The sequence below is a fragment of the Corvus moneduloides genome, chromosome Z (assembly GCF_009650955.1).
Source record: "Corvus moneduloides isolate bCorMon1 chromosome Z, bCorMon1.pri, whole genome shotgun sequence".
NCBI lineage: Eukaryota > Metazoa > Chordata > Aves > Passeriformes > Corvidae > Corvus > Corvus moneduloides.
The window spans coordinates 48,055,419-48,083,278 of record NC_045511.1 but is presented as its reverse complement, the minus strand read 5'-3'; the positions used below and the strand labels follow the sequence as shown (position 1 = coordinate 48,083,278).

Below are 27,860 nucleotides of genomic sequence, written 5' to 3'. Positions count from 1 at the left end.
CATATCAGAGTGTAGTTTCAATTTCTCTGTTCTCTTCAACTTTGCAAACATTTGTTTTCTATTACTATTCTGTGCAGCAAGAGGAGGAGGGAGAGAGAGGAAACCCAAACTAACAAATACTTATTTGCATTAGGTTAAACATAATCAAAAATGAATTTAATTTAAAGGAACAGAAGAATGTAATAATATTGTAATAATGTAATAATCTTGGGAGAAAATAGTAGAACTAGTTTTCAGCCATACTCTTGCATCATATTTAATCACATACATTTACAGTGCTTCATGCTTACATAAGTTCATCCCTGATGACTAATGCAATGAATATGTCGATAAATACACTTAAAAGATACGCAGTCCTTCTTACATAGAATGTTTTCCTTCTGAAAGGATACTCCATTGTATGTGGCCTTACTGTTCAACTTTTTTTTGTTTTAAAAGCATGTGCCAGGCATCCAATAATTTGTTTTTCCCCTATTTGCAACTGAGCTGCCTAGCCTCACTTCAGAATAGTGTGACTTCCAGGCACTGGCTTTGGGTTGCCATGAAGTGTGTGTGAATAGTTGTGTTGTATGTCATAGCTCTTATTAACTCTAGTGCCATTGCTAATGTTTTAATATATGCGTATATGTGCCTTGAGGGAGTAGTTTGTGTGTTTTACTAGCGTGATACACAAAAATACTCCCTTCCTTTTGCGTCGATTATAAATTAATACATGCCATCAGGGGACCTCTTATGATGTAAAATTATCATCTTGTGAACAGTACGGATGAGATCCCGTGATCAGTGCAGCTGAGCAGCTACCCATCCTATGAGCAAAACAAAACCCTCTCCATGCTTGCCCCGGTGGCTTGCATTAATTTCTTATGAATAATTCACATTCCTTCATCACAGTTATTATTCCCTCCTTCATCTTTTGTTTCCCAGTTCTGAAAGGCATACAAGCCTCTGCTGTGGTGGAGTGCTCTCAGGCAAAACCTTGTCCACTGGCCCTATGGCAGGGCTTGCTGGCACAGGGCAATGCCTGTCTGGGACGTCACACCGGCGCAGGGAAGCACCCTGTGGGGTTCGTAAACCTGCCAGTGCCCGAATTAGTGTTTTAATTGAGAAGCTAATGGGTTAATCAGGATCCCTAAGCTTGTGCTGCTTAATGGATCTGTTGCCTGGCAACAACACCTGCCAAAATGAAGAGGTTTCGTGCTTCTGCTGCTGTGTGAATCAGGCTCTTATCTTGTGAGAGTTCAGGAAAGGGAGCTGCTCATATGCTGAGTCTCTGGGTCCTTCTCCAACCAGCTGGAAATTCTGCAGGGCAAATATCAAAGGATTTCCAAGTCTGACTCCTTAATTGTAAGACTTCCAAAGTTCAGATGCATATTTGAAATTTTTGAAGTCTCACTTTTGCCTTGTAACCCAAACAGGTCGCTCCCCATTGTCCATCTGTTTTCCTGACCTGCATTTATGTCCTTTCCTAAATCCAAATTACGTTCATTGATTTTTATTTTTTTTTTTCTCAGCAGGCTTCCCCTTCCAATTTCTTCTAAACAGCTGACCTAGCCCCCTCTAATTTGTTTTCCCTCCACCAGGAGATGTTTGTCTCTCTACCCATTAGTCTGTGTTATTCTGCTGGTATCTCTGCTCAGGGTTTGCTTTGCCTTATTGCATCCCAGGAAATATTTACCTTGCCAGAGAAACAGCAGAGCACAAAGTTGAGATCACCTGACTTAACAGAGGCTACCTGTTGGCTTTGGTGGGGTTCTTTGAGAACTGGAAGAGAAGGTCTGCTGTGCTTGTTTTCAGAACTTAACTGTTTCTCCAAAGGCTTTGTAAATCTGTGGGGTTTTGAAAGTGTCTGTGCTCATGCCCGAAGCCAAGGCTGGCTCTCTTTGAACACTAGCGGAAATCTCATTAGGAAATCAACAAAACTCTGTTTCACTGGTTTGAGGCAACTCAGAGTTGCATAAATATGTTGTTTGGCATGTTAATAGGTTTTCTCACAAATACAGCATGTAGAGTAATTTCTGCTTGTGCAAGCTGTGCATTTCAGTTAAAAAGCCCATCCTGTGGCACAATATATTACTCTGCCAGTCTGCTTTAAAAAGATCAGTGTTGCATTGATCCTATTTCTGTGGTACTTCCTGTATTCTTTGATACCTGAGCAAGATTTTAAACTAATCTAACGTTTCTAAATGTATTACTGTATGTGTATACTCCCTGAAGTATTTTTAAATCCTCCTCCCATGATTCTTTCCTGTGCTCTGTACCTGGGTCATAGAGATCTTAGTCTTGTGTTAGCAGGTTGTTCTGAATAGGACTTTGCTAGCCAGACAGCACTTTTTTTTTTTTTTTTTTTTTTTCTTTATTCCACTCCATAGGAAAGAGAATGGTAGGGCACAGTGACATTTATTTACTTTCCTCTTTATGTACTGTGTCATCTGGAACTGCTGTAATGTGGCTCACTTACTTTTAACAGCAAAACTACTGTGACACACAATGCTCTTCAGTAAGCTTTATGGGAGAAAGTTTTGCTAGACAAGAGAATGGACACATAGGGTAGATGAGACAAATGTCAGAACTTGAATTTTGCAGGTGTTGAAATAATTGTTATATCTTAATGAAATACAATATCCAATACCTGGTGGGATAGCCAAATTGTGCTATTGTACCATATTTTGTTTCTAAAGCCAGTGTAGGCTACACTGTAATACCTTGCCTCTGATTCTGGTGAAATGAGACCCTCAAATCTATTCTCTGCTTTTCTGCATCTTGAGTCAATTTGCTGCAGAGCGATTAAATTGTCCTTTTGCGTGGGAACAGACCTCTTTGAAAAGCTCTGTGCCTCTCATCCTGAGAGCATGGTACTAGTCTGGTTTTGATCTTTCAGGAACACTGTGCTGAGATGGGGAAGGCACTAATCAGATTAGTTAATGTGATTTGTAGAAGGGGGGGAAAGATAAGGATCAGGGACTCCATAAGGAAAGAGTTTATAGCAGAGGATATCAGAACGCAGATCACACAAAGAAATATTTACGTCTCATTTTATTTGGAACAGCACAATATTGGAGTACAAAAACGAATTCCCTGCATAATGTTGAAAAGGCTGCCTTCCTTTTAAAGCAGAGCCTGCTCATCTTTTGAGTGATCAAGACATGAGTATTTATGTTCGCTGTCAGGCTAAAACAATTACTTTGTATCAGAAAGCATTTGCATGCAGCATTTTATTCGTTAATTAAATTGCTGATGCAATTTTTAAATGCACTTTGAAGATAGTACTACAGGGTGTAATGAGTTTCTAACCAGACAATTAGGCTGAAGAAAGCTGAAGTTCATTCTTTGAATTTAATAGGCATCACCCTTACTGCAGCAGTATTTTCTTATAACTTCTCACCAAACTGTTGTTTACAAGTCTCTGTACCACCTGACTTTAACCCTACATGCACTACATGAGGTGATGGGAGAGCTCTCTATGGGGCAAGATTTACTAGAGATTTCTTAAATCTTCTTAAAGATTCAGAAATCTGGAGCAGTAGGACTCTAGTGGTTAAAAGGAAAGAATGGTGATGAAAATATCACTTTCCTCCACGGAGACACCGGAATTGGATACTTAAAAATTGTCTTCAACTATTTATGCTGCAGACAAGTCTTTCTGTATGTGTGTGCGCATATAAGAAAATATGTATATCTATATGCATACCTCTTATTTGTCACTTAACATATTCTAGCAGCATGCCAGACAATCCAAAGGCTCAGGTCCTAAAGAGTGATACTGTTTGGAGAATGTATCAAAGCATAGAACAGGCAACAAAGAACTAGAGAACAGCTGGGTTTGGAAGGCACCATCTGGTCAAATCCCCAAGGTCATGGGGGTCACCTAGAGCTGTTCTCCCAAGACTTTGTCCATATAGCTTTTGAATTTCTCCAAGGATGGAGACTTCATCACCTCTCTTAGCAGCCTCCACCAGTGTGTGGTCACCCTCACTGTGACCAAATGTTTCTTGATGTTCACAGGGAAACATCACTTCCCTTGCCTTGCTGGCAATACTTTGTCTAATGCAGCACAAGATACCATTTTCCTTTTTTAAGGTGAGAGCACCTTGCTGGCACCTGGTGGCTTCACAAGGACTGGAGGCACATGAGGTTCACTTCTGCAAAGTTGCCTTCCAACATCATTTCATGTCACCTTCTCATTAGAAACATCTCCTAGAATTGTCTAGGTATGGTGCTTTGCTTAGACTGGGATATTTCACTTTCATCATAGTCACTTCTTTCCCGTTTGCCTTCTGAACATGAAGGAGGTTGTTTTTAGTTTGATTGCTTTGTGCCCTGTATTCCATGTATTTTAACTACATGTCTAATTAGATTGCTTAAAAATAAAGTTTCTCTGGGCTGTCATGTGAAAATAGAGCCCTTTAAGTGTTTTTATACTTCTGGATTTTAAGAGGAAAGAGTTCTATGTACCCGCTGCTACTCCATTGTTCAGTATGGATGACAAAGTTCAGTATGGATGACAAAGTTGTGGGTAAAAAAGTTTTGTGTATTCTAATAGTGGGAATCCTCCTTCTCCTTCTCTCTGGGGATGGAATAATGCACTATCTTGTTGGGGTAGCAATATAATGATAACTTGAATTCTACCTCTCTTTTCTGAGGAAGTCCTGAAAAAAAATTTATTTTTTGGTCCTCTAAACCATAGCATGTGTTCTTCCATAAGGGTCATATCAGATGGCAACCACACTGCTCTGATAGCTGCAGAATATATGTAATGATAGAGTTTGATAAAGTTATTGGGAATTATGAATTTAGCTTTACATATAGCACTGTAGAACAACAGCTTCTTCATGGACTAAAATTGTTGTGCTTCAGGGTAAAAAAAATGTGAGCATTTGTAATAGCTTTAGCATGTTATTTGCAATGTAATAGTTTTATGTCATTCTTAACTCAAAATGGTTTGGACCTGAATTCTTGCCATTCATATTTAACTTTTATATAAAGTATACTAATGCTTTCTAATTCTCTTCTTATAATCTGACATTAAGGAAACAAATTCCATGAAAGCACTGGAGGATATTTAGCAACCAGTCAGAAACCTGACCTGAATGTTATTTGCATTTAAATATTGTAAAACATACACAATTGGAGTGCAAGAGAATTCTTGAATTAGAGAATTTAAACTCTGTAGGCTTTTAGGCTCATTTCTGCTAACCATGAAACAGGGTGCCAGGAACCTTATCAATGAGCATAGCTGCATGCCTTCATTTGTCTTCACTTTTAACACTTGGAAACACATGTTGGAACAATGTGTCATTTAGAGCTGGGTGAAATAGCTGATGCTCACTCTCCCGGGAGCCAGAAGTGGAAACAGAAACCTTCTTTGTGCCCGGTTTTGGACGGGGATTTCAACAGAGACCTCCCACTTCCAATGAACTGAGATGAACTCCCCAGCAGCCTCTAGGCTCAGAAGGTTTGGGCTTGCTGGGGTCTGTGCCACTTCTGTATAGAAACTAAAGAGCCAGGTGACTCCCTCGGATATGTCTAAACTGTTGATTAGGGCCCTCACCTCCAGCTGCTGGAGTAGTTCTTTATACAAAGAGGAAAGTTTTGACCCAGGCATCTTCCTGCTGGAGAAGATGGGGACCTGGGGCTCCCATAGCCTGGTTTGCCACTCAGAGTTTTACATAAAGGATTGAGGAGCAAAAAATGTGTGTTTGGTCCCCAAGGGACCTGTGTGCTTCAGCACAATGAGATGTGGCTGGAGGTAGCAGCATCCTCTGACCCGTTGTTGGGATTGCAGTGCAGGCACATCCCAGGACATCACCTCATACATCAGGTGGGAGAGGAAGGGGCCACTACCAGTCCCATGGGTCACTCCTCCTTTTGCTCCCCGAGGCGTTTCAGTCAGAGTCCCACAGGGCTTTCCAAGCTGGATGAAATGCTTTGTGGCTCTGCTTTCTTTCATTAACACAAGCTAAAAGTAAAAACCAGAAAGAACATTTAAATTAAGGTTGGATCGAATCTTCACCCTCCTCCCTCCCCCTTTTTTACTTCATCTGTTAGGCTAAGGAATCAATTATTTGCACAGCCTCAGTATCAGGAGAGAGATCTTCTATTACTATTTCCTATACTGAAGAGCTTATTATGACTACATAGGGGTTATTGTATTCAGAAGCAAAGGGATTACAAATATCTCAATGTCTTCTATAGCTGCTAGTAATTATTTTTCCTTCCAGCTATGTTACAACCATTAAAGTTCATGTTTAGGTTACAACATTCCCTGTGTGAATGTTTGCTTTTAATTAATAGAGGGATGTGCTGGGCTTGTCCTTCCACAGTGTAGACCCTAAACCTGTCAGAAACAGCTTACAGTAATGGAAGAACTCTGAAAAGCTCTTTCCTGTGAGAAATGTGGCTGGAATTCCTTGATTTCCACATCACTAGCCAAAGATATGAATGCTTGGGGGGAGTTTGTCCTACAGGCTGTATTAGATAACTTTGTTACACTCTGCACGAAATGCAGCCCCTGACTTTTGACAGCTGCCTGTATATTTTTCAAGCTGGCAAAGAAATAGCTGCTAACAAGCAAGCAGTGGCATAGTTAAAATTCAGTGTAGATCATAGCTGCAAACATGCTGAGGGTAAAAGGGCTGCAGCCACTTCAGCTCACTGTTCCATAACAAACTACAGAGCTTCTACGAGAACCAAATGTCCTGGCTCTTCTCCCCCACTATGGAAATGCTCTCCCCCTCCCTCCCTTTCCCTTATGTAGGGATGAGAAATCCTCACTGCAATCTAAACATTTGCTGATATCATCTGTCATAAATAATCCCCAGAAAAATATTAAGAGAGAGGAGAGAACAGCAAACCTCAAACCAGTATTTAGGCCATAAAGGCCAAAAGCATTTGTGTTTGTTTCAAGATAGTGGAGACCAGAGTGGAGGTCTGGTATTTTGCTGGTGACCGCTGAAGAAGAGGGATTTGGCTGCTGGCAGAACATAAAGCAAAGCTGACAACAAAGCTTTCCTTTCATGCTATCCAAATGAACACATTTCTAATCTGAAATTCAAATACTTGACAACAGAGAGACTGTGAGTTGGGCTTTGAATAGGAAATTGCTTCATGGTTTTAGCATAATGAATTAGGCAGTTAGAGTAAATCCATTTAGAAGGCATAGAAAGCTTTCACATGCCTTGTAAAAGCTAAAAAACCCCTACTAATTTCCTAAATTTCTCATGACTTGCAAAATGTCTAAGAGTTCTGAGCAAATGTGGTTGTGCATGTTATGTTTGGCTTATTGCAGCTATGTAGTTTGACTCTTCTATTTTACAACACACTGATTATTTAGATAATATTGTACCTTAATTAAAAGCCATAAATAACAGCTAGGACATTCTTTGAAAACCAGTGCTCTCACCAATAACGAGAGTATGTTAATTAGTCCTGACACTCTGTTCTGGTCAATTACTATTACACATTCTGGAGATGCAGCATTAGGCTGAGAAAACAGCTGGGGTGGAGACACACCAAGAAAATTGATAGAGGGATTCTCTGAACTGTTAGCTGTGTATTGACAAGTGGCAGCTTCAGTCTCATGTTTTGGACAACACTGGACCCATTCTATGTGGCAGCCTTCATAACCTTTCAAGGGGACCAGACTGAGGCAGTGTCACAGGTAGCATAAGGAGAGATGCTGTAACAGAACACAGAGTGAGAAGCTGTTGTTTCTTTTGTGCATATTTCTGACCTTGGAAATCATTTGTCAGGCCTCCTGGGAACTCAGAGTTCCTTCTTCTGTGGTTTGCTTAAGCAAACAATTGCAAACAGTACCACTAGGAAAGCCAAGGTTAAAGGCATTCCAGTCATGTTTTTGAAAAGGACCTGCCTTTTTTTTCTTATTTTCTGTTGGGTTTTTTTTTGTTGTTTGTTTGTTTTTTCCCTTTTCTTTTTTTCTTTCTTTTTTGTGATAGCCCTCAGAATGTTCTTAATACTTTGGGGAAGGTGTTCAAGTCCTTGTTTTTAACCTTTTGTTTTGCTGCAATGGTTAAGCTTAAGAAGGCAACTGAATTTATGAGCAACTGCATAGGGGCTTTCAAACAAATGCATACCAACAGATAATAAGGCATGACATTCTTGTATTCAGAAGCATACTAGCTATCACAGCAAACCCACTTTTTTTTCTCAGGGAAAAAGACTGAGTAAATAAATGGATTTTATTTTATCACATAGTTTGTAACTTTGCCATCAGAGATACCATGCTACAATGAAATAGTTCTTTGGCTTGGCGTAGTGATAAAAGAATTATGATGGATTATTTTACAAAGAATTTTTTTAATCATTAATGTGTGTCAAGCACCTAATTAATGTTTACAGTTAGGAATGTAAAGGAAATATGCCCTCACTTTCTCACAGCTGCTATAATATGAATAGGTCTTTTTAGGCCCTTGGAGATGCATACTGAATATATGTATACAAGCATCTGAATGTATGTATGATGAATTAAACTGAGAAACAGTGACATTTAAATGCATTAAAGCTATACTGAGTTGGAATAATAATTATCACCACCAGCACAACATAAATATTTAAAACTACTGTACCTATGCAGTAGTCACAGAGGCACCCGGCTGAATTTATCAAAAACCAATTCTGAATGGCACATCTAACAAAATAATGGGATGTGGAAAGGAGGCATCTTCAAATCATTAATACAAAGGGAAACTGAAGCCCGCATTATAGACTTGTTCTTAGGTGCCAACACAAACAATAGGTTTCCAAATCAGGACTTTCCGTATACAAGATGTCATAAACATCAAGCAATGCAGCTGAGATCTGCCCTGCTGCAAGACAGGCTACTGCCTGAATCAGTCCACTACATCAGAGAGGGGTATTCAGATGTTTCCATTTAAGAATTAGCTGAGAGAAAAAAATATATTTTTATATTTTTTAACTTATATTGTCATGCATGGTATTTTATACTATGTTGGAAACAAAAACATAATCTGTAAAATAATTAAAGACATATATATATGTATATATATATACATACTCTCCCATTATAGCAAGATGTTAAAATTTGTTATTTCTGAACTATAAAAAAATTTATATTTTACCAGGGCAAAAAAGAGTTTTTCATTGACTTCTACCAAGTACTATTCTTTGTGAATGTGTGTTCATGCCAAAATGTCTCTGAAATCTTTGGAATTATTTGGTCGGCATGGAGAATTTTGCCTACATGTGAACTTTGGGACTGAATCTAGAATCTGATGCTCTGATGCAATATGAAGTTTCTTTAGGCAAGAGGACATTGTTTAATTGAGCTAAAAGGTGATAAAAAGTACTAAAAGCTTGGGTTTGAAAGAAGAAACATCATCTTATTAAATGAGATAAAGGTATTCTGCTTGGAAAGAACTCTTTGGATGAGAACTGACGACTAAGTACTATTGCAGCAAGAAATAACGAGATGAACCAGCCACAGTTGCTGATTGCTGTCAAAAACTAGTGACTAATTTCTGCCATCTTAACTCTAGGTTCTTGTTCAGCTTTTGCTCAGCTTGCCATATGGAATCACTGTGTGCTTTCCTTTGTTTCTTGCTTGCACAGTGTGAAAAAGTGAAGAAAAGAAACAGATTACAGTCTTTCTCTTCCACCTGAAAGAAATAATTCCCTCTTCTGCTCTTTATAAATCATTTGCAGTAAAGTTGCTGTGTAAAAACACCTCCAGTGACACCAGACAAAATGCACTACTGTTATACCACCTAAATCATGGTATCATATTTTGGAGATGCCTGTGAAGCACAAGGTGTGTACATTGTGTAACCCTGTAGCTCTTCTCACTGGAAGATCTGAGTTGCATTGTTTAGAGGTACAGTGTAAGATCTGAAGCCCAGCAAAAGCTCTGAGCCGAATATCTGTCATCTTGATCCTGCCCCTCTCCGAAGCATGAATTACACCCCTTCTTCGTAATGACATTTGATAATCTTGAGAAGGAGAGAAGCTATTTAAATTATGACAGGTATCGAGGTTAATTGAAAGTTATCAGTGATGACCACTAATTCACAGAGTTTGCTCTGCACTCTTAAAGCAAAATGTGACTCCTGCCTCCATATTTTGGTGGTTGCTATGAGGGATTATAATTGTAGAGCACTTTCATGCAGCACCTACAGTGGGACAACATTCTCTCAGATGCCTTAGGCCCCTTTCACAATGTGGTGAGCTGTTTATGCAGGAAAAGATAAAGAGCTGCCTTTCACAAATGTGAGCTCCAGAATCTGATCTCAGGTCACCCATCTCATTTCATGGATAAGACAGAATTGCAACATATTCTTTCATAAATGAGAAATATACAAAAATTTTAATTACTGAATTTGCACTGTTACATTTTTCTCTACAATAAATATCTCCAAAACCAAAGAAACAGGCATGTTTTTCATAAATTTACTACAGTGATTTTTAATGTTGCAATGTGAAGATTTTTGGCAGACATAAGTGCTAGAATAGTCATGGATAGAAGTTTAAAAATATCATAAACTGATTTAACACATACAATGTATTAAAAGCAAATCCTCAGAAACTGTCTCAAACAGGAAATAAAAAATTTATCTTCTTATTAAAGATTCAGAATAGAAGGCAAATTTATATTGCAGTAACTGTCTTTCTTCTTTTCCTTGACTCTAGCTATATTAGAAAATATTTGATCTCATTTCTTCTGCTGATGCTTACAAATGTAGCCAGCTGTTAACCTTAAGTTTAAATTCTCTTATACTGCATTTAGGTTTCCAAATTGTCACATGAGAAAAGAAGCTCCTTAAATGCAGCCTATCCTCCGAGTGAAATATGAGCAGAATTGAAATGCACTTTGATTACACTAAGGTGCTAAAGCAGGCTGAAATGAGATTCAATAAAGCAACCTTCTCAGCAACTTCAGTGCAGTGGTAAACCACTGCTTTCCCAAATGGATTAATTTGTTGAAGGGAACACTTTTACTGTCTGCTAATTTTCAGATATGTCTAATTGCTTGGAAATCAAATACTTTCTGTAGCAAAGAAAGATACAGGAAATGCTGTTAGATAATTAAAGCATAAAGGTTATGCACAAATGTCAAATCAATAAGGACAGTAAACATGGTTTATCAGCCATGCCAAGTACACTTTTTCAGTTGCAAAATTTAAATAGGTTTAGAATAGAGTGGTCTGGTGGGATGATGGATAGGATACCCATAACAGTTTAATTAACTCCAGTTTCCTACATGTTAAAGGTTTCTTCAGTCCACTGGTTTATGTAACAAACCCTCTTAGGATTTCATTAGCCATTGCTCAACATGAAGTGTAGAATGTTGTCTTAAGGGGTTATATTTTGTCCTGCTCTTCTGTTGAGCTAAAAGTCTTATCACAATACTATTACTGTTTTCCCTGAAAATATGCAAATACTTAAAAATATCAGCTGAGGATATTGGTTTGGTATTTTGCTTTTTATTATCAGGAAGTAAAAGGTAACAACTTCTAACAGTGAAATGCAAATGCTTCTTCAACTGCACATAATTGGTTTACTTTGTTATATTTTCTTTGTTTTTTGGTTTTATTTTTTGGAAGGGAGGTATGTTCAGGGATTTGGATTCTTTATGTTGATAGAAAGAAGAAAAATTGCTTTTGTTTTGTGACTTAGAAGATATGATTAAAAGAAAATCTACACTTTACATTGCAATAAATTTCAAGATTTTTAGCTTTTTTGTAATACATTGGGTATTTTTCTTTACACCTTTTTGTCTGATAAAGGGTATTCACTATTCTATTTTAAATGAAGACATTCTTCCATTCTGAAAGCAGTGACTCTGAAGCTGGGGCAACATTTTCTAGCAATGCTTGCTAAGGACTTTTTTTCCCTATAGAAAGGAAAACATAAATCAGCTTGTATTCAATTTGGCTTCAGACAATTAAATTTATCATTAGGAAATAAAAGGGCTATTTAACCTTTAACCCCAATAGAATAGCTTAATTTTAAGTTTAGAGCGCAGAGATTTTTTTAAAGCCTTTTTATTTAAAACAAAATGCTATCTAATTTTTCGTGTTGCCCATTTAGGACTATAACACATGAAAACATCACATACAACCTCAGCTAATAATGATCTATTTTCTTACAGAAGCAGGCAATAATAATACTCATTAACACAATTTTCTAATGTTCCTGTGGGACATGCTATCAAGCTCTCTGTTTAGGACTTATTTCAATTAACAACTGCTGACCTACCTTGTACATAGGATACTCTAAGCAAGTGCAGTTTGATCCTGTAATGGCATTTTCTTTTAAGATGAATATATGACAACTGTATTTTGTATGCCTTGGAAATGGCTTTCGAAAACATCCGTTGTCAGTACATTTTAAAATTGCTCTTTTAAGAAGCTTTGTAGTCTCCTGGCTGAGTCAGACATGCATGACTATCCTTACAAACAATGATTTAGAGGAAGAAATTTGACACTCAAGATTTGCTGCTTCCATTTCTCAATAATTTTGTGCTTTCCTTGCCCTCTGCTGTGTTATCAGTCATCTGTGTCCCAGGGGAAATACTACAGGCTTGAGGTTAAATTAAGGTTCTATCTCCAGTGATTGTCTTCAGCAGACCCTGTACATTCCCAAACAAACCTTATCTGCATTGAATGCAGCCTTAAATGCCAAGGGACAAAGGGGAAGCTCTCTTCCTTGTTGACATGAGTACTAAGATTAATATAGAATAGTGTTTGAAAAGGAGAAAAGGTAACTAAGCTTAAAAATAAATTGTACATATATTAACCTATTAATCAGAGCTGTGCTCTGATTAGAGATTAGTTTGTGAAAAACATTACCAGCCATCATATGCTACCCGAGAGAAAAAATAAAAGATAGAAAAAAGTGTTGCTACTACATCTGTCTTAGTTGGTTTTCCTAATTAAAAAATCAAGCCTTTTTGTGTGCTGCATGTGGGTCACTGACATTTATGGATATAACTTAAGGAGTTCCTTGGCTCAAAAGATGGCTTTCTGTGGGTTTATCAAATTAAAGCAGCACAAAATAAACTAATTCAGTGCAAGGATCTTCCCAGAGGTTCTGAGCAAAAAATCAGGCTCTTAGCAACTGTATAGTTTTGTACATGCTGAATGGCATGGACCAAGCTTCAGGTCATTACTGGGGTAAAGAAACTTGCATGGGCTTGTATCATGTTTTAATAGAAAATGTTTTAAAAGAGCTGTGGGTTAGTGGCCAACCAAAGGCTAGTAGAAGTGCCCTTCAGGGCTACTGCTCCCCATGCCTGTGAGTGGTTTTGTGAGGGAGAACAGGACTTTCTGGGGGGCAAAAGTCTTCATGGGGACAAGCTACAGCAGCAGCCTCAGTGTGGCCTGCTCCTCTGGCACCACAGTGGCAGACCTGCCACACTGGCTGGAAAAGAGGCATGAGGGGATCTCTCCCTAGCTGTCACTCTGGCTTAATTAAAGGCGAATGTCAGGGATGGGGTCTGTATTTCAACAAAGGATTTACTTGTTTAGGTAAAATTAAGAACAAGGTTTCAAGGGAAAAAATCAAACCCCAAATCTATCACTGCTGACCTAGAAGGTGCTTTTGAAACTGTTACATTTTGACACAGTGTAAATAAAAATTTACCTCCTTTTTCAGCTAAAAGATATGACAGAATCACACAATCATTGAGGTTGGAAGAGACCTGTAGAAGGGACCATCTTGTCCAAACCTTAAGCTCAAGTGGATCCATCAAAACCCGTTCCCCAGACCATTTTTCTGGACTGTGTCCAGATGGTTTTTGAACATCTTCAAGATAGGAGACTCCACCATCTTGCTGAGCAATCTTTGCTGACCAGTGCTTGGTCAGCCTCACATGAAAGAGTGCTTCTTGATGTTCAGAGGGAACGTTCTGTGTTTCAGTGTGTGCCCATTTCCTCTTCTCCTCTCACTGGGCACCACTGGAAAAGGTTGGGCTCTGTCCTTGCATTGTTCCTGCAGATATTTATACGTATATTAATGACTTCCCTCTGAGCCTGCTCTTACTCAGGCAGAACAGGCTCAGTTTCCTTAGCCTTTCTTCATAGGAGAGATGCTCTTGTCCAACATCTTTGTTTCCCTTTGCTGGACTCTTTCCAGCATGTCCATGGCTGTCTGGCAGTGGGAAGCCCAGCACTGGAAACAACACTCCATCCATACCTTAGCAGTACTGAATTGATGGGCAGTCTCACCTCCCTCAAATCTCTGGCAACGCTCTCCCTAATGCAGCCCAGGGTACCGTTCCTAGTCTTTGCAGTAAAGGCACAGAGCTGGTCTATGTTTGACTTGGTGTCCTTCAGGACACCCAGGTCCTTTTCTGTTGATCTGCTTTCCAGCTGGGTGGCCCCCAAATACCCAGATGTGTGGAATAGTTCCCCAGGTGCAGGACTTCATACTTCTTGTTGAATTCCATGATATTCCTGTCCTCTCAGTTATCCACCCTGCTGAGTTTTCTCTGGTTGGCAGCATGACCCTCTGGCATATCAAGCATTCCTCTCAGGTTTGCTGAGGGGGCACTCTTCCTCATCATCCAGACCATTAATGAAAATGGTAAAAAGTATCAGATCCAGATTTGATGCTTCATATACACTTTGAATCACTGGGTTACAACTAGACTTCATGCCACTGATCACCACTCTTCAGCCACTGTTCCATCAACTGGTCATCCATCCCTTACTTCAACATCTTATCTATGAAGATCTTACAGGAGGAAAAGACCTCACTAAAGTCTGTGTGGACAATATCCACTGCTCTCCCTTCATCCATCAGTCAAGTAATTTCACTGTAGAAAGTAATTTAGTTTGTTAAGCTTCCCGTTGGCGAAGCCATCTGACTATTCCTGATGATCTTCTTGTCCTTCAAGTGCCTAGAAATGGTTTCCAGGGCTAGCTGATCCAATGACTTCACAGGAATCAAGGTGAAGCTGACTGAACTGTAGTTCCCTGGGCCCTTGCCCTTTTTGAAGATAGGACTGACAGAGGCTTTTCTGCAGGCTTCAGATGCTTCTCCCAATTGCTAGAATTGATCAAAGATTATTGAAAGTGGTCTCACAATGGCATCTGCCAGCTCCCTCAGTATTCAAAAGTGCATCCCATGAAGTCCTGTCCCACAGACATATATATGATCTGTTTGCTAAAGTAGCCTCTGATCTGACCCTCTTCTTTGCAGGCTGTGTACTTCTTATATTGTAATTTTAAAAATTTACATTTAACAACCAGGCTTTATTTTTTCTAAACAGGAAGAAAATGTTATTCTCCTCAATTTACTCTTATTGCAGCATTGTTGCACTACAGCATTTAAATTTTAAATATTTTTACTCTCTCAAAAATAGTGTTAATAATTACTTATTGTGCAGCTGAAAGCTCACCGTGGAGGGTTGACTCTGGCTGGATTCCAGATGACTACCAAAGCTGCTTTATCTCTCACCCCCACATCCGGACAGAAAGGCTCATGGGTCAAGATGAGGACAGAGAGAAATCATTCAACAATTACCATGGTGGGCAAAGCCAACTCAACTTGGGAAAAAATAAATTCAGTTTATTGTCAATCAAATTGGAGTAGGATAATGAGAAATCAAAACAAACCTAAAAAACATGATCTCCCCATCCCTCACTTCTGCCTGCACCAAACTTCATTCTGAGTTGCTTTACCTTCCCCCCTCAGTGGTGCAGTGGTACAGGGAATAGGGGCTGTGGTCGGTTCAACGCGTTGTCTCTGCTGCTCCTTCCTCCTCAGGTGGAGTACTCCTCTTACTCATCTCCTATTCCAGTGCAGGGTGCTTCCCGCAGGAGACAGACTTCCATGAACTTCTACAACCTGGATCCTTCCCACAGGCTTCCCTCCCATGTGGTGCAGTCCTTCAGGAATGCACTGCTCCACAGTGGGTCCCCCATGGGGACACAAGTCCTGCCAACAAACCTGCTCCTGCATGGGCTCCTCTTTCCATGGGTCCACAGGTCCTGCCTGGACCCTGCTCCAGCGCAGCCTTCTCATGAAGACACAGTCTTCTTCAGGGACTGACCTGCTCCCTCGTGGACCTCCACGGGCTGCAGGTGCATGGCTGCCCCTGGACGATCTTCACACTATCATGGGCTGCAGGGGCATGTCAGCTCTGGCTCCTGGAGCACCTCCTGCCCCTCCTTCTGCTCTGACTTTGGTGTCTGCAGGGCTGCTACTCTCACATGTTGTCACGCCTTTCTTCTCTGGCTGCAAGTGCCATTGTGCAGAACTTTTTGCCCTTCACAACTGCATTATCCCAGAGATGCTACTGCCATCGCTGTTGGGCACAGCATTGTCCAGCAGTGTCTAGGAGCTGCTGGGCACAGGGAAATCTTCCAGAGAAGCTACCCCTGTAGCCCCCCCGCTGCAAAAACTTTGCTGTGTAAACCAAATGCACTCACCTAAAAAGCAAATGTTTCTAAAGGAAATGATGAGTGTTTTGGATTTCTTTTTGTCATCCTAAAGATGTGGGGTTTATGGGCTGTTGGAGGAGGTGTGTGAGTATAAGGATAAGAAAAAAAAGCCTCCAAAGAGTTGCAGCATTCGTATTTGCTACTTTATGTCCTCATCTATCCTGTCTGTCTGTATATTACAGCTGTCTTTGTGGTCCTAGTTTATCAGTGCAAATGATGTTACTTTCCCACTTACCACCTTTTTCTCACTCTTTAATGTTGGACATGTAACTCATACTAGCAATCTTGTCACTAAAGAATTTAGTGCAGAGCTATCTGTGGGAGATACATTCATACCAGATCTGATTTATTTGAGATTTTTTTCCTGTGGGTAGGAAGCAGTTGCTATTTTTTCTTCCAGAAAAATAATCAAAATGACTCTGCTGCTGTATTTGAACAGAGTCTCAGATCAATGCTCACATTCAACAGGGAAAAAAAGTATATTTGAATAGAAATTACATATGAATACTTAACATACGTTATTCACTTTTTCCTTTTTATGATCATGTTTCTATAAATGATAGCAGAAGCTGGGGCATAGCAGGCTGTGCTATTGCTGCAAAAATTAGTACTGCTGAGACAGGATGCTATTGTACTGGAATTAGCTTGTGTAGTGTGTGTGCTTTTTCTTTTAGCAGAGGTGATCACAAACCTGACTGACTGGTTCCAATAGAGCACTTGTACTGGGGATACAGGCTCAGCCAGGGGATTAAAATGCACAGAAAACTGCCATGCTATTCCCAAGAAATGTGAATTTTAAAAAAAACACCCCAATGATCTGATATTTTTGTGTAAACCGAAGACTGCTCACTTTTCTAGAAAAAGAATTTGTAACACAATCTGTGAGAGTGCCACCAGGCTCCCCTTGCAGTAAGAATGTATTCAAACAGATGTGTCTTAATTGAAGATATCTATCTCAATCAAAGGAGCCAAACAACTTGAAGATATGTCATGAAATGATGTAAGTATTCCTCAGCTTTTCCCCCTACATACTCGCATTTTTTCACTACTATGCAAATTAGAGTCTACTTTTTTTTCTGTTGATAATTACTTTTTGCATGTCTGGGACCAAAGCATATAAGTTTTTAGCAACTTATTGTTTGTTATTAGAAAAATTAGCAAAATTTTTTCATTAGCATTTTGTTCTAAAGTATGGAACCACATAAACACATTAAATAACAAAAAATAAATTCCTATGAGATCTTAGGAATAATAGTTAAAAGGACTTTAAAGCATCCTGTTCAGTGCCTGCCTCTGGGGTTTCTCAACAAAGAGAAACCTGACCTGAGGTTTTTCATGAAGGAGTGATGCTTTCAACTTACTTAATTTGAAGTAGCATATGCAACAGTGACAGGCCTCCATTTCCAATTTAATTCTCAGCCAAGATATTTTCATTTTTCCTTCAGTCTATGGAGGAAATTTGTTAAAAAACCCAAAATCACAAAAATATTTTTGCAAGGCCTTCTTTTCTTAGCATTCTACTTGTTGCTACTGCAGTATATGCTAAATGAACATTTTCAATGTCAGACTTAGGTAACTTCTCTCTACTTGCAAATATTTGAAAAATCAATGCCAATTAAAGAAAATAAATCTGGGGTTTTTGATGGGTTTAGAATGTTGGGGTTTTTTGTAAAGCTGTCATAAAAATGCTGTATCCAAGACATTTATTGTATTCATTTTACCTTAACAATTATGACTGATACTGAAGAAATGGACATTCTATGCTTAGTAAAAAAAGGATTCACAAGGCCAGAAATACCTTTCAATTTTCTTTTGCTAATTAGTTAATTTGTCATTTTGTTCAGATTCTAAAATTTGCCTTTACAGAAAATAGAAATCTGACTGTTTTTTAGAAATGTGACAGACCAGCACTGACCCACAAACTAGCTGTGATGAGTGTTTGGTGTAATTGTGGTAATGCAGACAAATATTAACTGTCAAACTTGAACAAAGCTGTGACTGTGAGGTAATTTAAAAAGACTAAGGGTTATTTCCAAGTCACCTCACACATTTGGAAAAGGAAAGGTTAACAAATCATTATAATTAGTATCTTCTTTTTATCATACTTTTATTTTTTAGCTATGAACGGTTTACTAATGTCACATAAGGTGCAACTACAAAGCAATAGCTGCATGAGCAATTTCAGTTCCTGAAGGAATTGAAACTAGGCCCTTTCTGAGGAGTTTTAGTGACATGAAATCACTTCTGTATTATGTGTCAGGGCTACTATAACTGACTGTTTCAATCTGAAGGTCACAAGTTCACAAATAATTTTACTAAGTACATTCTAGCAAGTGACATCAGCAAGTGCTATGCATGTTGCTTTTTAAGCCATGGTTGCCAAATATTAAGGTAGAAACATACCCAAGAACATACTGCTGGTGCATGCAGAAGGTGAAGTTGTTCTAATAGGTGTTCTGAAAATAGATTATGCAGCTCACTCAATGAAATTAGTTTGAGTTAACTCAGTTTGGTTAATGTATGCTCTCAAGGAACGATAAAAGTATATGTGTTTCTCTAGTGGTTTCCACTTTTCTCTTCTGTTGAAACTTTATAAAAAGCCAACTGGATAACTTCTATATAGTGGTTGCACAAAATAGCTATGTTTGTGTATATGAACATCACGTCCACTTTTACACATTCAGTTAATAAAAGCCATGAGTCTATTGTTCTTTCCAAGGCAGTGACCACTAGGGGATGGTTCTGTGTTTTAAGAGAAGCAATTTTTCTATTTGGGTTATTTGGTTGGGGCTATTTATGCTATTTTGTTGTTTAGTATGAAACCCACCTTCTTCCTTTCACAAATATTTTTCTCCTAAGTTAGCTTTTAAACTACTCCTAGCCCAGACTTCTTTGGTTCTATGTCTGTGGGAAAGGGAAAGTTTTGACAAGATAAATGACATAAGCTGTGGTCCATAGCCATGTGAAGATGAACTACAGTCAAGTCTTTTGAAGATGGTAATGGAGAATTATTGTTAGTTTACTCTGAGATAGGTTTCCCTGCTCCCTAGTTGCCTGTATATATTGCATAATACAATGTTCTATTGACCAGAATTTTTCTTCTCTGTTTAGAAGCTGTAATAATGTTATTTATATGCAATGAAGATTACCTAAGGAGCTCTGAATAGGACTAAAAAATGCTTTATGTAGCTTCTCCATATATTGTCAGAAGGCTGGAGAGGATTAAACTGCTGAGTGATATTAAGATTCTTTCTTGAGCACAGAAAAACTCACTGCAGCTCTTCAAAAATCTATCCTTCTGGCTGTTCCCTTTCCTATTCTCCCCATTTTCCACAACACCACCTTTTACTAGTGAAGTCTTCCATGTAGGCTTGTTATGTGACAGATAAGGTTATGTCCAACAACATAATACAGGTTGACCCAAGAATTTGATAAAAATTTGATTTTTATATTTTTACTCAGGCAATTCTCATGTGCCTGTTGCTACTTGCATGACATCTTTAGATTTTGATGTGCTCTGTAAGTGCCATTTGCTGAACATTCAACTGATCATGTTTCAGCTTGTAGTTGAAGTTCAAGTGATTCCTGGCATGCAAGTTTTAAAATTCAAAATGACTAGTTTTGTTTGTTTATTTACTTACTATTTGGCTGGCAGATATTGTTAAAAGTTGAAGACTAAAATTCTTTTGGGAACATAATGTCAACATCTAAGTATTAAAGAAGACAGAGATCTGCATCAAGAATTTAGTAAGTATAATTAACACTAAGTCGGTAGGGCACCTTTTTTTGTGAAAACATTTCTCTCTGGTAATGCTTTCCTTAATTCTAAAGTTAAAGGAGCTATAAAGCATATCAAATATGACAACTGGTGTTTTTAATTTATTATAACTTTTCAGCTTTTTTTTTGTCTCAGGTTGTTTCTTTTTCATCAAAAATACAATGTAATAAAAGTTTCCTCCAGCCACTTTATTTGTCTCTTTGAAAATATCACAAATACATTTTATGGCACATTGTGGAAACATAAAATATGTATATTAAGGCTTGTATGACTTTTATTAAATTGTGCACTTACAGACACTTGCTGCCTCAAGTAGTTGGAAGTATCCAATAAGAATATTTTCGTTACTGACTATCTGGAAATAATTTTGTACCAGTCCAGCTCCAGCTAAACCATTGCTGACACTCAGAACTGTAGACAGATGTGGGATGAAGGCTGACATTGGAGAGACAAGTATCTGTAGTAGTTGTGCCATTTAATGTCACTCTTTATGCAGGGAGAACAGGTTTGAAGATATTAAATGGGAAAGAGAAAATAAATCTGTGCTAATAAGTGACTTGAATTTGATAGCTGCTATATTTGAGGTTATATCATGCATGGTGTACAAATATATCCGCCCCTATGGATTCCCAAATGCAACCAGGAAGTTTCAGGCTCTGAATATGTGTTTTCAGCAGCAGATATCAGAAACTTGTTGCTCCCCTGGTTAGTCAGCAGTTTGAGTTATTTTTATTTAAAAACCTTGTATGCATTAAGTAGGTGACATGATGCATTTTCAAAGCCTGTAGGAAAATTCAATATTTTAAAGAAATATATTGATCTTATTAAAAACTTTTATGGCTCCTTATTTGGATTTATTTTGGAATGTTCACTAGCAGACCTGAAAAGATCACTTCACCTTAAACTCACAATTTAAGTTTCTCCTAGGGTGTTTTTGTCATGACAGTTCATTATTCTGTCTTTAAACTCCTTAATTTTCAGAGACAGATTTCAGATGTGCTGAAAGTGATTAGAACTCTCGTCGTGAAATTGACTTCCCTTGGATTTCCATATGCTAAAAAAATGCTTTGCAGCAACTGCCAGTCTAGTATGGCAGCAGAAAAATTTTCATCTAAGTTGCCAAATGTTTTTGGGATTTGCTTTCCTGTGTTCAGGCAGAGTTCTATGTCTAAATCTTTTAGGATCAGATAACTTTCTGGAACACCTGTTTCTGCCCTCTGACTCCTCCCTTGTGGTCTGACAGACCTCTAAGTAGCAGAACAGAAAGCCTGCATCTAAAGGGACTTCAGACAGGACAACACTCTCCAGGTGACCTGGAAAAGCTCCAGGACAGGACTCCTGACGGCTGACCTGCTGACACCAAAGGAATTAAGTCATGCATGGCTGTAGGTGCTGAACTTCTACCCCCTGGGAGAACAGTGCTCCTGTGACCTGAAGAAAAGCTCCACAGTGATGTGAAGCTGTAGCTCCTTGTGCTTGCTGCACAGATGACCTCTGCTCATTTTTTTTTCCCATGAGGAAAGCAGATCTTTCTATATTGAAATTGTACTGACATTCATTTGTTTCTGCAAAATGGGAAATTCTGCCCAGTGGAACTATGGCAAATATGTGTGTGCTGTTCAGTTCATATTACAATAACTACAGTGTTTAGCAATGAGTCATTGATGTTGCACATCAGCAGATGAGTAATGCTTTTGATGATGTTAATGGACACCAGGAAAGTTTTCAAGGAGTGCATTCATTTGACTTGTTTTCTCTCCCGCCCACAAATTTCTTTAATTTCAAATAGGCCTCCTACAGCACAGCAAAAAAATCACAGCTGCAAACACTGAGACATGAAATACTGCCTGGGAAGTTGGGGCAGTTGATTCAGACAAGTACAGAGCTGTTTGGGTGTTATGATTAATAAGGAAAATATTTTAAGCTGGCCCGACAAACTGGGGCATAAGCCTTTCAGTGAGATGTATTTAAATTGCTGCACTCAGACCGAACAAACTAGATTGATGTAATGTCCCTGTGTAGACATGCCCTTGCTCTGCTTGCCTCCCTGCTTTGATCTGAGATCAGGGAGCGAGATGAAAGCAGATCAGAAGAGTGCTCCCTATTGTACCTCCGTAAGTGATCACATCTATCTTCATGTGACGCCATGGCAGCTGAGGCCAGCTCAGGTGGCAGAGCTGATTTCCCACAGTTATAAATGCAAAGGGACTGCGGGCAGAGAATTTCAATGAGGGGCACTTGATTTTGCAATGTCAGCCAGCAGGCCCTCAATCAGCTGATTGAATCTTCTACACTGCCTAACCATTTAGCCATGTTTTTGGAAAGCAGTTGCATTAGAGGCAGGGGTGAAGATGTAGTCTCTTGTACTGTCCCTTGTTCATTTCATGTCATGGAACAGAATAGTTATTTCAGTGACATGAAAATTAGGCGTAGTTCCATAAAATTAATGTCACAGTTCTGACACAAAAGAGAGGAAATGAGCAGAGAGTAATTGAACCTGTTATTTATTGATATGCTATATGGAAAAATAAATACGTATTTTTGATAGATCTATGTATACACAAGAAAGCATTACTTATTTGCTGCTTCTAGTAGCCAGGTACAGATATTTTGATGCCAAACACATGTTATGAGTTCTATAGAAATACTGCCTTCAGCTGAAAGAGCCTAAGTATTGACTATGCATCTATAATAATTTTGCTTGGCTAAACTTACAGGGATACGGTGTGATTTGTTTTACTTCGAAGGAAATCCCTGCTTAATGTTGTGTGGAGGAAGTAGTAAAATCCTGCTCTGAGTTTGCAGGACCTGGTAGAAGCTGTAATGCAAAAGCTTTTGCTGGAAAACAGCACTGCTGGAGCACTAAATCACAGCCTTTTGCAGAAAATGTTGAAATGAACCCAATGCTTATAACTTCCATTAAAAAAAGCCTTTTTATTTCTCTGCTGTCCGTGGATACACTCATGCAGAAGTTAACTTCATTTTGCACTTGATAAGTGGTTGCTTTAATTTTTTAATTGTTTGTACAATAATATGGATTCAGTCTTTGCAATCTTTTAGTGTAACCATCCTTCGCAATAAGAATTTTTGTGTATTCCAGTAGTGTAAATGAAAATAAGAGAGCACATATCATTTTTTAATTAGATCTTCTTTGGCCCATGACTGAATAAGGGTCAAAAGCTTCAAATATTTTACAAATTATTTGTTTGTGCAAGAAAATATTCAGCTATCTTGTCTTGTTCTAGAAAAGAACTTATCTAATGTTTAGAAAAAACTAGTTAGCCTTTCAAATTAGTTCCTGCAACTAAATAATTTGTTTTCCTCTATTGCCATTGATCAAACTTTTCCATGTCAAAGAGTATACCAAACCAGAATTGAATACCTTGGAAATATGAATAAATTCATTCAGACTGTTCTTTCTATGTCAGTGGTTAATAACGGTTGCTTAAAAGCCTCAAAATGACCTGAATTGGAATAATGCCCTGCTCTGCAGTGAATTAAATGCTATTTTGAGTATCAGAAAATAAAAGGAGAGCTTAAACAGTCTCCTTTTCTTATTAATTTTTATGCAAACTGGGATGCATCCATAAGAAAAGATGAGTTCCTTGAAGAGTGTTAGTCAAGTTTCACTCTGGACGTGAACTTTTCTCACAAGACTTGAATATGAGAATTTGGCTTCTGGAGACCAAGTCCTGTGGCTGATAAAGCTGTCAGTAGTTACAGTTGTTGTGAAGGCTGTTTCTGAGTTTGCATGGGAATGAATAGCTTTCTACTCAGGCATTTCAGTATTTGTACTAATTTAGTGCTTTCCACTTAATGGATGTTTGGACTTCTGAAAGCAGACAGCACTAGGGAAAAGGCAATCCCTTTTTTATTTAGTGGAAGACGAATGGAATGGAGGCAGCCAACAAAATTATCTGCCTCCCTGGAGGCTATGGAAAATAGTCTCCATTGCAGTTCAGAGATGGACTTTCATGAGCATAGACAGACAATTGCATGAAATTGGGTTGAATTATGGGTAGGTAGTTTAGTAAGATGGACTACTGCCCACTGGGGAGAATTTTGGAGCTGTGAAAAACTGATCTTTAACAATGATAATATATGTAAAAATAACAATTTGTCTTTGATGGAGATAACTTTCCAAGGTTTTGGCCTTGCTTCTTGAGTATCAGGTTCATCTACACAGAGCGAAAGGAAAAATGTAAAATAAAAAGTGTGTGTCTGTGTCTATGCCTGTGTCTGTGTGTGTGTGTGAAATGACATCCTTTACTTTCACTTGCAAATAACACAAAGAAGTCAATTTTATATTATTTATCTACTTCTACTCTGAATGATGTTATTTAAAATATTTATAATTTGCAGTGTTTATGCAGGAATCTGAGGCTAATAATACAACAAATAATTCTGAATAATAGCCTAACATATAATTCAATTATAGCATACTTTAATAGAATCAGTTTTTACAAAAACACATTAAAAGAGACAATTTTTCTCATTAAAATTCAACAGGCATTTAGCTCAGCTGGAACAGGACTTATCTGAGCCTCATTCATACTGAATTTTCAGATAGATCACAAACACATAGGCTTAAACAAAATTAAGTACAAAATACTTTTTGGAGTTACAGCACTGAAAATATTTGAGTGGCAGCATCTGTATAGTTTTTATGAAATCCTGTATCTTTGCCCTTTCAAATTTTAGTAAATTGCAGTTTTGTAAACCATAATTATATGGGGTAATACTTAATGGCTATACTTGGTAATGCTGAGACAAGGTTAATCAAGTTTCTAAAAATTTATACATACTTTCTCATTCCTCATATTGGTACTTATGTGCTTCAGGTAATTACAGTCATCTATAAATTTTATACATGGTTGGGTGCTACTCCTTCCTGTAAATCTATTTATATTTGGGACTCAAACTTCCACATATTTTCACAAATTTGACAATTTTAAGGATATATTTTTTGCACGTCTCTGGGATGAGAGGAGCTGTGTTAGCAGTCTGAAACCTATCTTGAGAAAATGTACATCTGTGACTCTGTGGTGAATGTATGTCAGCTGCTGCCTGAGTGCTACCCCATGGAGGATGCTGCTTTTAACTTCTTTTTGAACTATGAGATACACTACAGGCTGTTTGAACCCCTGCACTGTGCTTGACTACATTTCCTAATGATGTTCTTCCCCTCTATCCTACAAATTCTTGAAGTTTGGACTAACTTATTACTAGCTGCATGTGAACAAGGGGTTACATTTCTGGTCAGCTTCTCTTACAGGTGAATCGTACAGGGATTAGTGAAAATCCATCTATTTATATACCACAAAATTGTTGTCTCAGTATGTTTACCCTTTCTCCTCTGTTGCCCAATTTTTCTGTTTGTTTGGTTTTTGTTTACTTGGGGCTTTGTTTGGTTTTTGTTTGTCTTTTTGTTTTTGTTTGGTTGGTTAGTTGGTTGGTTGGGGTTTTTTTTGTAGATTAAAGAAAATTATGCACAGAGTTCTCCATGTGCTCTGTTACAGGCCAGACCAGAGAGAGAAGAAGAGTGGGGTTTGATTCCCAGTTTTTCATTCCATCTAGAAGGGCGGGTAGTGAAATTTGTCCTGTAGCATAGTGTCTGGTAGGCGAGAGCAGCCTGCACGTTGCCGCAAGAGCTGTTCTCATGTGCCTTTGGTCAGTAACAAGTGCCTGTGATTCTATCTTTATCCCTGGTCCTTCTGTTTTTGAAAGAAGGCTTCTCACAGTGTTTGTAGCAGCCCTCTGAAATGTGTAGGGTGGCTGTTAGACCTTGCTGCTTCTTTTCCTATTTTTTTCCAAACGTAGATTTAATGATCCTGACTGGGATGCAACTACTCCAGATGTATTCTGTTATGCCTAATAAATCAGGATTTCTGTCATTCAGCACCCTCTCTGATTCTGTTTCCGTGTTTCCATTACTCTTTTTGGGTATAAATATTTCTGTGAAGTAATAATTTTATCATTTTTTGCTTTTCATTTCAGAACTTCTCCATTTCTGTTTGTGCATAAGATAAATGGGATTGGCAGGGGTGAGAGAGTTTTTGTCAATTTCTGTTTACTCTTCTCATCTTCTTTGGTTTTTTTTTTTTAAGGATAAGCATGGAAATCTTGTCCAGGAGCCTGAGTGTTGAAACTCATGACCTGAGAATGGAATTACTTACTTTGAATCTGGCCTCCTGTCTGGTGTAACTGGATGACCTTCCCTTGTATTCCTTGTCAGTCATGGTCAGACCTTGGGGTGAAAGATGAGCACGTCCTTTAGCTCTGAGAGTCGAGTTGTTTCCGAATGGACCAAGATCTGCTGTAACCTGCAGTTCTCAGGAAGGGTGTGCGTGCTGGTAACCACCAATGAGCAAAATGCAAAGAGTTTCACACACCAATCTGCGAAGATTTACCTGTTTTTCTCTCTTGGGATATTGACCATTCATTCATTCCCTGAGAAGAAAATCCTGTTTAAAGAAGGACTGTGGCCAAGACCCAGTCCAGGACCTTGGAGCTAAGACTGTTCAGGGAAGGAACTGTGGCCTTGGCAACAAAACCTTGTACAGAAGAACTAACTTGAGCTAAATTTCCTAGCAACAGAGTAATTTATTTTCCTCCATAGAAAGAACAAATAACATGTAAGCCTGTGTTTTCAAAATTATTGCTATAATTTTTAGTATACTCCTTCATACTCCTAAGATGAGAAGCATTTAGTAGACTATTTTGCTCTGAAAGGAGATATCTGTGGTTAATCATGGTGCTGCTGGGAGAAAAGAGATTACTGTTCTTATCTTACTGCTGCGCTCCTCAAAGAGTGTTCCTAGTGCTGTGCTCATTCCTACCTTGGCTCTTGAGTTGCTTATTTCTTTTCCAATCCACTCTACCCTTGCTTTAAAGGGTTGGCAATTAGGCTTCAGTGGCTACAGAAGCAATTCTGTAACATCTGCCTTTAAGATTTTTTTTTTACACAAAACCAAGGCATTACCATAGGATTAAACATACGTAATTTATCATTTGTAGTGTACTGCCTTTACTGCAGCTAAATTCAGCTAGACTGTACCAAATGACAATTACATAGCTTTCAAAATGTGTGAAATGCTAGCTTTTAAAGTCAACAATTCATGTAAAGAGAGATCTTGCCTAACCATACACATCTTTAAAAAAAAACCCAATCTTAAAACACAAAAAGCATTACATTCCACCTCTGATCTTTTTTTTTTTTTATTCTCATTTCAGTGATGGACCATTTGTCTTAAGCCAAAAACAGGTAAAGCATATCTGACTTTTATGTCATTTGCCATACCCACAGGAGCTGCTTTGCTTCATTGCTAGCATTGTTTAGATCATTTGTACCAGAGAGGAAAGAACTGAGAAGCCAATAAATTGCAGCTGCTTTTAAAAAGGAGCTGAAAATCAATAATAAATTATTGTTTTCTATAGCAGTTTAGGTTCCTTATGTGTCCCCTCTGACATGTGGATGTAGCTATAAATTAATTTAGTTTTAGACTGTAAAAAACCTAACTTTCTCTGGACTGACTCTCTGACACGCATTAGAGATATAAAAATAACATACCTTGGCAGGATAGCTTTCGAGGAGTGTCGAACACTGCAACTTATTTTTATAGTTTAATGAGATATAGGCCCATACTTCCAGAGGGAGACACAGT

At 38.4% G+C, this 27,860-nt stretch overlaps 2 long non-coding RNA genes across 2 annotated transcripts; one reads left to right on the top strand and one right to left on the bottom strand.

Moving 5' to 3' along the window:
* The first annotated feature begins 1,244 nt into the window (after window positions 1-1,244).
* LOC116438567 lies at window positions 1,245-27,555 on the top strand. Its single transcript, XR_004237812.1, has 3 exons — window positions 1,245-1,344; window positions 26,304-26,831; window positions 27,430-27,555. It is a non-coding gene; the product is annotated as an uncharacterized LOC116438567 (long non-coding RNA).
* LOC116438565 lies at window positions 3,019-27,860 on the bottom strand. Its single transcript, XR_004237811.1, has 3 exons — window positions 27,767-27,860; window positions 26,373-26,443; window positions 3,019-5,956 (listed from the first exon to the last, which is right to left on the bottom strand). It is a non-coding gene; the product is annotated as an uncharacterized LOC116438565 (long non-coding RNA).